The sequence below is a fragment of the Buteo buteo genome, chromosome 19, assembly GCF_964188355.1.
Source record: "Buteo buteo chromosome 19, bButBut1.hap1.1, whole genome shotgun sequence".
Lineage (NCBI taxonomy): Eukaryota > Metazoa > Chordata > Aves > Accipitriformes > Accipitridae > Buteo > Buteo buteo.
In genome coordinates this window covers 19049652-19059659 of record NC_134189.1, presented here as the reverse complement: position 1 = coordinate 19059659, position 10008 = coordinate 19049652, and the positions used below count along the sequence as shown (strand labels likewise).

General features: G+C 42.8%; 1 protein-coding gene across 2 annotated transcripts in view; it reads right to left on the bottom strand.

Moving 5' to 3' along the window:
- ST8SIA1 (ST8 alpha-N-acetyl-neuraminide alpha-2,8-sialyltransferase 1) overlaps window positions 1–10008 on the bottom strand; it is a 139997-nt gene that overhangs the window by 19050 nt on the left and 110939 nt on the right. The gene's annotated exons all lie outside the window — the stretch shown is intronic.

Genomic DNA, 10008 nt, shown 5'->3' with positions numbered 1-10008 from the left:
TGAGGAGAGCAACGTCTATGTACACATTATTTCTCTAGTATGATAATCTTCTCATCTCTTGATATAAAACCATCAGGTTACAATTTGTTAAATTGCCAATAGCTATTTGCTGATGTCTATTTTATCCCTGATTTTAGACTTACATACTACTCCAAAACCAGTATCCTGTCAAGACTGTAACCTTTCCTTGCCATATGCTTCTGGATATGCCAAGATGAGTGAGCCATCTGGCAGGAAATCCTAGGCCATTCACACACACTACAACCTGCACTGATGTTTGACCTGTCCTGACGTCTGACACTAAACAAATCACATTTCAGTAAAATATTAAAGTATCCCGAATAGGTATCATTGGAGGTAACTCATATGGAGAGCAGCCAGAGTCATGGTAAAATACAATACCTAAACCACAATTTTGCTAAGTAACAGAAACACTTGCTGTCCTGGGGTGTTGACTGCATTGGAGGGTACCTTTGCATGAGAAAGTCACTATGATTTACTCTTGATAATCTGCTTTCTTTCAGAGTCCACGTAATCTTCAGAGCACCACGAAGTCCTCCCTGCCTTTACCACGTGACAGTATCTATAGACTTCAGCATGCAGGCAAAGTTTACTCTATTAAAAACCACTTCTGCACAAGCCTCACACGCACTCCTTTCATTGCAGCTGCGTTGCTCTCCTGCATGTGATCCCTAATTTTTTTCTCAGCTCCCAAATGCCCATCTTGCCCTTGTTGCTGCCTCCTCTCTCTCAGTTTCCTGCAGCTCAAGCAAATGTGTCATGACCGATTTCACAGTCACGCAGCAGAGGAGTTGGAACAAGAAAGTTGAGACAGCAGCACTGGATTTCTTTTTCCTTTCTCTGGTGCAGGCAGAGAGATAGGTATAAGAATACATTTTTTAAATGGTTATGAAGAGATCAATTTTATGTAGAGACCTCTTTGAAACAATAGCAAGAATCACACACACAGCAACATACACAGGTTTAAGTACGATGCCAGATGACCTCAAGAAGCACCAGATAAAATTTCAACGGAAACAATTGCCAAAAAAAAAAAAAAAAAAAAAAAATACAGCTTCGACAGCATTGCAATATCTCATGAATATGCACCAGGTTTTTTGAAGTCTTTGTTTTGGCAGAAAACTCAAAATACTCCTAGTAAGTTGCAAGGTTTTGTTGACATTTTCAACATGTAATATTTGGTCTCCTGATTTGCTACGAGATTCTTTCAAAATTTCCTTCACATAGGATTAGAATAAAGTTGTTTTGAAGTAAACACCCTGAAATCTACCCAGGTCTTTGTTACTGTTTTGCTCTGCAGATCTGCTCCTATAGCATGGTGCTATTTGCTAATGTAGACAAAGCCACTGGTTTTCAAGCAAGAAATCAATTCAACCTGAACATACAAAACAAAACAATAAAAATCATGTCGTAACTTATTGCAATCATTTCATAACTTACTGCATTTGGCATTCTTTTCTGTAGAAATAGCCAAGACACAGCTGAATACAGAAGGCCAGCCATGATGAAGGTGCCCTGGCAGAAATTCACTGCCTGGCTGTACCTTCTCATGTGGGCCCTCTCACTCCATTACTATCAGACCTTTAACTAGGTGTTCCCCAAAACAGGCTTTACCATTCCCTCTTCCAAAGGAGTAGCAGAACAACCTGTCAGATTATCAGGTACAGGAGTTGGGTCCATCCTATCAAACTTGTTCCACTCCATCAGAACACAGTCACCAAGGGTAAAAAAACAAACAAACAAACAAAAAAAACAACCCACAAACCCAAAAAACAACCTAGCTTAATATTTTCAATATTCACCTAGGCACGCAGAGCCTCAGTATCCAAACCCTGTTCTAATAACCCTAATTGCTTTTAAAAGGTAGAGTAAGACCAGCAGCAGGCTTTTGGCCTATTGCCCTCCCCATAATGTGGGACACGCGCTGGGAGGTGGGCGATGCAGGTTCAAACTTCCTTTCACAGTAAAGGGAACTTGAGCACACAGCTTGATGTGATGGGGTCCTTGCACCTTGGCTGAGGGAAGGCAGACAGGTCCTCTGTCACTCCTGGAAGCCCGTTTCACCATGTCCTTTCCCACTTATAGCTAGTTAACTAATTTCACTTCAGATGGCAAATAGATGTGGTTATTCTAAAACTGCATTTTTCAGCAAATTTACCATTCACGGAAAAGCACTGCACAGCTCTAAGATGAATAAATTAAAATTGCACAGAGGGCCAGGGACTGTCTCTGAATATTCATTTGCTATCATTGCCACAATGCATTTACATTTCTTCTAGACGAATCTCCCCAAATGCGTTAAAGTAACGAGAAGTGAACGGCACTGCCATGAGAGCGGTGCATGGGAAGGACTTCACGCAGAAGGGACAGCATTTGTATGCTCCTGCAAACTGTCCTTCAGGAACATCATCACCTCCTGGAAAGCCATGCCTCATTCAAACGATCCGGATCGCAGTGTCAGTAGGCGTCACGCCCGCTTCAACAGATGGACATTATACAGGTGGCCACGAGCCATGTAGAAACATAAAACATGCTGATTACGGCTGGTCTGACAACCTAACACAGCCAAAAACCTGCTGTCCATCTTGTGCTCCTCATGAGGGGAGATATTAGAAGTAAATGGAATTTTCTGTTCCCCATTTGTAAAGATAGGAGCCCTGTCCAGCTTTCTGACATTTTACAGGCTGGTTAGAAGCTGAGAAATCTGGGGACAAACGCTGTGCGTCAGCAAGTTTCTACAAATAGTACTGGAAGCGCAAGTGTATTTTCCTTTAAGTCCCAATCCAGACAGGGACTCCTGCAGGCAACGCCATTCCAGCGGTGGCTCTGAGGGTACCATACAGCGTCCGCCCCAGCAGACAGCGAGGAGGTTGCTCCATGCCTGACAGAGAGACCAGGAGGGCTTTTCCTCTGCAGCTGACCAGCTCTGCAGCGCACGCGTGAGGAGCATGACGATGTGGTTTTTTCTGCTTGTCCTGGCACGGACATCGCCAGCCTGGTGCAGTCCTTGCGCCCATCTGGATGCGAACGCCTTCCCTTGCGCCGATCCTCGCCCAGCCTTCTTTGAACGAGGAGTCGCTGGTTCCTACTTAGTGCTCGCCTCTACCTGACATGCTTTGAACATTCGGTACTCCCGGTGGCACAGCCCAGAAGCTGTGGTGCTCCTCCCCACTCACCGGCCCTCAAAAGAAACACATCAAACGACCCAGCCCCTTGTGCAAGAGTGCATCTCGGGCAACATTATCTCCCCAGCTCAGCTCTGAGCAAGAAACAGCTGAACTGCTTTCAGGGTTGTCCTCTGATCTTCTGCAGTCAAGCTCACAGAAATGCAGGGCAGGCTGCCAGCATTTAGATAAAACGGAATCTGGAATGTCCCAAGCCCTGAGCAGCACCTGAAGACTACGCCAGTCGCTCAGTAATTTGCAGTAATGCATCCCGGCAGCTCGGCGGCAGCCCAGAGAGGTGCTGATGACCGTGAACGCTGGTGAGAGCAGATGAGAGCACGCTCAGCCCGGGCGCTTTACTTCCCCTGCTCTCATTAATGGACAGCGAGCAAATAAAATCATCAGCAACACATTTTTGCTGTCAGGTCCACATGACAGATCAACTTAAAAAACACAATTTTCAACAGGCACATGTAGGCACAGCTGCACAGATATTAGAGAAATAATTTCCTTGATACCAGCTGTAGAATTCTCTCAAATGTTCTGCTCTACTTTTCCAGAGAGAATGATGCATCCAAGAGAAAACTGCCACCATACATTGTCACGATAGTATAATCAAAGACTTAAGAGCATTAAGTATTTTGGGTTTTGTTTTTAATCTGTTTTTAATGTTCTTACTGATGTTCTTTAGCAGGTATTTGGGGACAGGACTGCTCTCTGGTACTAAGAGATGACTTCCACTAACCACAAGAATCTGCTGCAGTGACATTGAGCTAACCTGCTTGCAGATAATAATGGCAGCATTTTCTCACACCTTCATTTCTTTTTGATCCCCCCAGAGAGTCACTATCTCATGCCCGTGATGATATCCCAGTTATTTACTGTGTTGGCATCTGCAAAGTCACAAGTTCAGCATTCTGAATTAATTGCAAGTTGACTTATTGGGGAGAGAAAAAAAAAAAAGTTCGGGTAATGAGGGGAACAGCTCAGATGCCAAAGAACTAGCGCTTTATTTTAAAATTAAGACAAATAGAGCTCAAGGGAATAGGGCACAAGGCATATAAAGACTTATGTATTTGTCCCTATGGCAAAGGATAACCTTACAAAAATTATTTAGATAATTTGATGTCAGCATTAGCCAAGAATGATTTAGCAATTTGCTGCAGCTGCTGGAATATGCTTACAGCTGGGGTCACAAGTCAGCTTGCACTCGCACATCTGAACCTCCACTGCCGTGACAGAGGAGTTTTACTTCACTCATTTCTCAGAATGCTTTTATGCTTTCAAATAGTGATGTGCTCCTGAATACCCTGTGCTCTCATTCATATCATGCACTTCTTGATTATCTGCCCCTTTGGGGCTTGTATAGCCCATCTTACTGAGACACAGACTGCGTCTCAATTAACAGCACGCTACTTTCCATGTGCTCATTCTCCACATAGGCACTTTTAGCATGCATTAGGTGCAAGGTAGACTATTCTACTTGTCCACACAGGGAGCCAGAAGCGAGCACTTAAAGTACTATAAATTGACCCCCTTTCTTGTTTTATCCCAGCTTCCCCGACTACACAAGCCACTGTTTACTTAGCCTAAGGATAGCTACCTGACTTGAGATTCAATCATAATCCCATTAAAGTCAATGGCAAAACCAACTCTGATCTCACTGAAGCATGGTCAGAGCCTCAGGCAAAAAAATTCAGGCCCATGATAAACTTCAAAGTGATTAGAAAAGGTATGAAGTAACATGACCAATCATAAAGACTGATCATTAAACCAATAAAATTACAGATGCCAAACATTCTCCATCAATGCAGGAGGCTTTTATTCCTGTGGTAGATCCCCAGTGCTCCATCTAATCTCATTTCAAACAGCTTCAGCACGAGGGATTCTCCCCTGTTCTCACTGCTGGTCCCTCCACAGACACCATGGTCACCCAGTCGAGAGCTCGCGTCACGGGTGGGGTGACGGTATTCCCATCTTTTCCTTTCCCTTTGCCCTCCTCCCTTCCCACCTGACTACCCTTTATAGACCCAAAGACCGCACATCTTCCATTCAGACTCTCAGCAGAGACGCTCACTCCTCTCAGGGTACGACTGACTCCCAAACTCACTTCAGCTCATCCCTTACGCAGAGCCTGCAGCCTGCTGAGACCCCCCCACTGCCTCCTCTTTCTCATGGAGGGGGGCTTCCAACCCCAAAGAGCCTGTGCTTTCCTTTCATCCCTGGTCCCCAAAATTAAAGACAAATTAGCCTCATTCTCCTTTTTATACACCTTTTCAGTGGCTTTTCCAGGTCAGGGATTCTGGTTACTCCCACCATCAGCTCCAAAGACCCAAAAGCAAGGAAGCACGCTCTCCCACAGTGACTGCAGACTACGTCTTTCTCCGCCAGCCTGTTCCTTAATGACACGCTGTCCTTAGCACATGACCTTCAGAATAATTTGATGCACTCAGAAAGTCCAGTTAGATATTGTAGAGGTAGGCTCTAATCCCCGTGAAGAAGTAGGCTACTTTTATGACTAAATTCAGTATTAATTGGGGGTGGGGGGGGTGGGGGGGGTGTTAAACTTCCACCCATTACTGCTCTTATGCTGTCGCCCTGGGAATACTATATATAGTGCCCAGGGAAAGCTGACTCTCTGTTTTTCAATGGAACACAGAGCTATCCTGTACACCAAAGCAATGAAACATTAAAATCAGTGTTCACTGGTATTTTGGGACTGTGTGTGATCCTTATTCTGCCAACTCAAATTAGAATGTGCTTTTAATAGCTACTCTTTCCAAAACCAGCAGAGCTAAACATCAATCCTTTCTGTTATCTGACAGCTTGAATCTTAGCTTTCAAAAGATGAGCTGTTCATCTTAGTTTGACTCTTTGAAGATTGTGGCTGCTAAAGTCACACACAAGTGGAAATAATATAAAAGATAGGCAGAACAGCATGGCTATAAACTATTTGTATCGTCAAAATGAAATTGCTGCCTAGTATTTCTAAATCTTCTGAACACTTCACAGCTCTTCCAGCTGAAAGTCTGGAGGATAAGAAAATAGAGAACCAATGAAATCAGCTAGAAAAAAACCCCAACACAGAACTAAGTCTGGTATCTTTAGCATTTAATTTCACTGGGCTGCATGCCAGAGCAAGCCTGTGAGAAGAAACATAACCAGATCACACATTTTCTCAGGTTTTAATGGGAAAAAGAACTGCAACAAAGTCCAGATATAGTCTTCAAGAGACTTACTTTTGATTAACACGGGTTCCCTATGAAAGTCTGCTGTGTCTTTGAGCCAGCAACCACACAGGAACAGAACAGTGCAGTATCTCTTGCATGTCTACATCTTTTACCCAGCTACCATCCAGACACAGGTCTCTAGATGACTGCCCACAATAGCACTGCAGCAAACACAAAGCTAATAACATTATGCTTTCCTGTCTGTTCACGCTGGACTTATATGTTTTGTAACCCAAATTTAAAAAATACCAGATGATTACAGCCATGAAAGACCTTTTCATAGCTGAGAACACTTTTGCTAAGTCTTTTGAGTTTTCTCTTTAACATCATGACATCCTTTGCATATTAATAATTTGCAAATGTCAGTGAAGGTGAGATTCAACTATATCCTCTCTTCAACCTCTTAGAGCTCTTTCCAAAGAGAACTGGATATAGAGAGAAAACAGCAATATTTGAACTGAATGTGTTTTCTTTTAAAGACGGTCTGTGCTACAAAAAGTGTAGACTGAAGAGAAATTATTTACAAAAGTAGATGCTTTGACAGGCAGCATGGCAACAAGTTTAACTAGGATAAGCTCTTTTTAAGTATATGAGCACCTTTTTTAAGCTATAGTACATGTATCACTGGTGACCTCTGAGATCATGCCACATGGCCTGCAGCTGGAGTGCAGTTCCCAATTACACAACACTGTCAACTAAAAGCTTGATATAATAAAAACAGTCGTTCAGAGCCCACAGGAATATGTGGTGAATCTACAATATTTTAAATAGGGTAAAATTTACACAACTCTGAAATATGCGGAAGATCTCTGTATTTCCTCTATTAGCCACTCCCCCTGGGCAACCTCATTTGTTTTGCATCCCTAGGGCAATGAGCATTGCAATCGAACAATGAACTGGTGGCCAGCAGACTATAAGCAGAAGAGGCGATAAATTGCTCTGGAGCAGTTAGATTAGCAGAAGCCAAACACAGGGCTAAAAAGATAGAAAAAGAGATAAACAAAGAGCAGTTCGACAGACAAGGAAGTCCCTTCCAGTCCTTGGCACAAGAGCTCATGCCATTAGGAAAATCCCTCGAAATGAGCCAGGAGAATTCAAGCCAGCCCAAGGACTGCCGCTGTAGACCTTGAAGTCACTACCTTCAGTGAGCTTTCAAAATGTCACTTCTGAAGAAAAAGAGTTTTACTTTCATCTAATATTGATTTACAGCAATATTTCTCAGCAATTCTGGTGCTGTTCAATTATGCCTAGAAGCGTTAGTAGATGCTTCTTAAGGCTTCCAACAGTGTTTGAGATGTGTCGATTTACTGCATGCTAGATCTTTGAAAGAGCCCACCCTTCACTCTGCAACTCATATGCAGACACCTAGGGAAGAGTAACAACATGACCAGTGTATTTTAAACTGCACATCCAAGTATTTTCAGCTCAGAAGATTTCCTGATACTGATGTAGTTTGTCAATTCAGTAACCCCAGTGAATCTTACTTCCAAATATTTACCTAATCTCTTACTCTCCGCATCCTTCTAACCAATTATTTTACCAATAACTTCCCTCTAATGTCATGATTCTCTTGACCCCTTTGTCAAAAGCCTTTTAAAAATTCAGATAGTCTTTATCTACTGGATATGGATTACCCTTATCCATATGCATCTATTCAAAGAACTCCCTAAGTTTTACGAGGTAAAATTTCCCTTGGACTCAACAGTGTTGACTTCACAAGACCACATAAGTTTATCCAGGTGTTCACTAATACTACCTTCTAAAATAGTCTCTACCAATTCAGCTGGTAGAGATGTCAGGCCTACAGGTCTACTTGAACTATTTTTATTTTGAACTACTTTTAAACACTGATCCCATTTTTTAACACCTTCTAGTCTTCAAGTACCAAGGCAGTTTTAAGTGAGGGAGGACACACTACTCTTCTTCAGCACTCATGGGTGCATCCAGTCCTGCCAATACGTTCACATCCATCCTGTATCTATACCATAAATTCTCTAATAATTACCTCAGTTTCAGCCTGCTGAGTCTCCCCATGGGCAAAGGGAACGTCCTCAGTTTCTTCCACAGTGAACACAGCTGCAAATAGTTCATACAGTCTCCCTGTGTCTTCCCTGAGCACTTCTTTTATACCTGCTCATCAACTGACCGTACACACGTGGTGGGAGGTGGGGGGTTTTTGCTCTTTTTTGCTTTGTTCTGTTGCTGGAAGGAGGACATAGCATTGGGTTTTCATTCCTCTAGTTAGTTCTTTTTGGAAACTTTTCTGCCTGCCAGATAGATAAAATATTTAATCAGCCAGAGCTTATAATAAATTCTGTTTCCTTTGGAAATAACTTCAGCTTTTGGTAGGATGTTTCTCTCTTTCCACTAATCTCCCTTTTCTTTGCCCTTTAGTAATATCAACTTCCTTTTACCTTTTCTCAAGGCTTGATAGATGCTTCTGGCACTGTGCTTCCAGTATGGTACCCTTAGGAGAGCCCACTATTTTAAGCGGATCATCCAGACATATTTTTCCAAGATGTATGGCGTTTAATGCTGAGAATGTCACTTAAACTTCTTTTCAACACGATTAAACTGCCAAGGTTTCTCCTCAACTGTTAGTACAGCCTGTACTCAATTTAAATTGCTATAGCTAGAACGGTCTCAACAAAAAAAAAAAAGAAAAAATCAAAGTACGGATATCTGAAACATGCTGGAGCTTTTGCTAATCTCTTCTTCAACTGTTTTGATACCTGTGAAAGTGCTAGAGTTCCTTCACCTTTTTTCCCCTCATTAACTTCATTCAAAGGAGATACTGCGTAAAAGAAGTAAAAAACCCTTTTTTTCTTTTAAGGTAGCAGGAAATAAATGCTATTTGCAAAGACGAAGTAATACTTTTGAAAGGCAGTGCATGTCACGAGTACCTTACAGCCCTCTATGCACTGTGGCTGAGGAAAGTGGAGCAAAACATGTACCGCCCTATTTCTCTTGGTTTCCAAACGCCAGAGAAGGGTCAATGGCATTGATACCATATAAAACAGTAGCCACTTTGTAACTGTAGTTGGTGTTCTTTCCGTGTCACACATCTAGAGGTGCTATGCCCCTTGTTTTATATAATACACCATAACTCAGATGCGGTCCCACCTTCTCACATTCTGAAATACCAGACAAGAAAACCTTTCTCTCTTTCACTCCCTATCTCAGGGAACAGTCAATAACAACTAGTTGTCAGAACCGGGTGAAGCTTGACTCCAGAAGACAACATTGGCAGGATACTCACCCGGGCAATGCAATCGCAGATATCAGCAATGAGTGAAGAAGGGTCTTCCAAACCCTCTTGTTAAAGCTAATTTTACGTGACGTACGATACTCTTTAAATCAGAGAGGAAGACAAGAAGAGGGTGATCATCTAAACTGGTGGTGAAGTCAGCCAGCCTTCAGGCGCTCCCTGTTCAGTCACACAAACTGGAACGGTGTCAGCAGATGACACTGACGCCACCAGCCTAGCATGCCCCTTGGCTGATGGTTCGGACTGCCTCCTACGAGATTAAGTCCCCTCACACAGAAAAGGGAACTGAAATTGGGCCTAGCACAGCTTCAGTGACTGAGGTGAC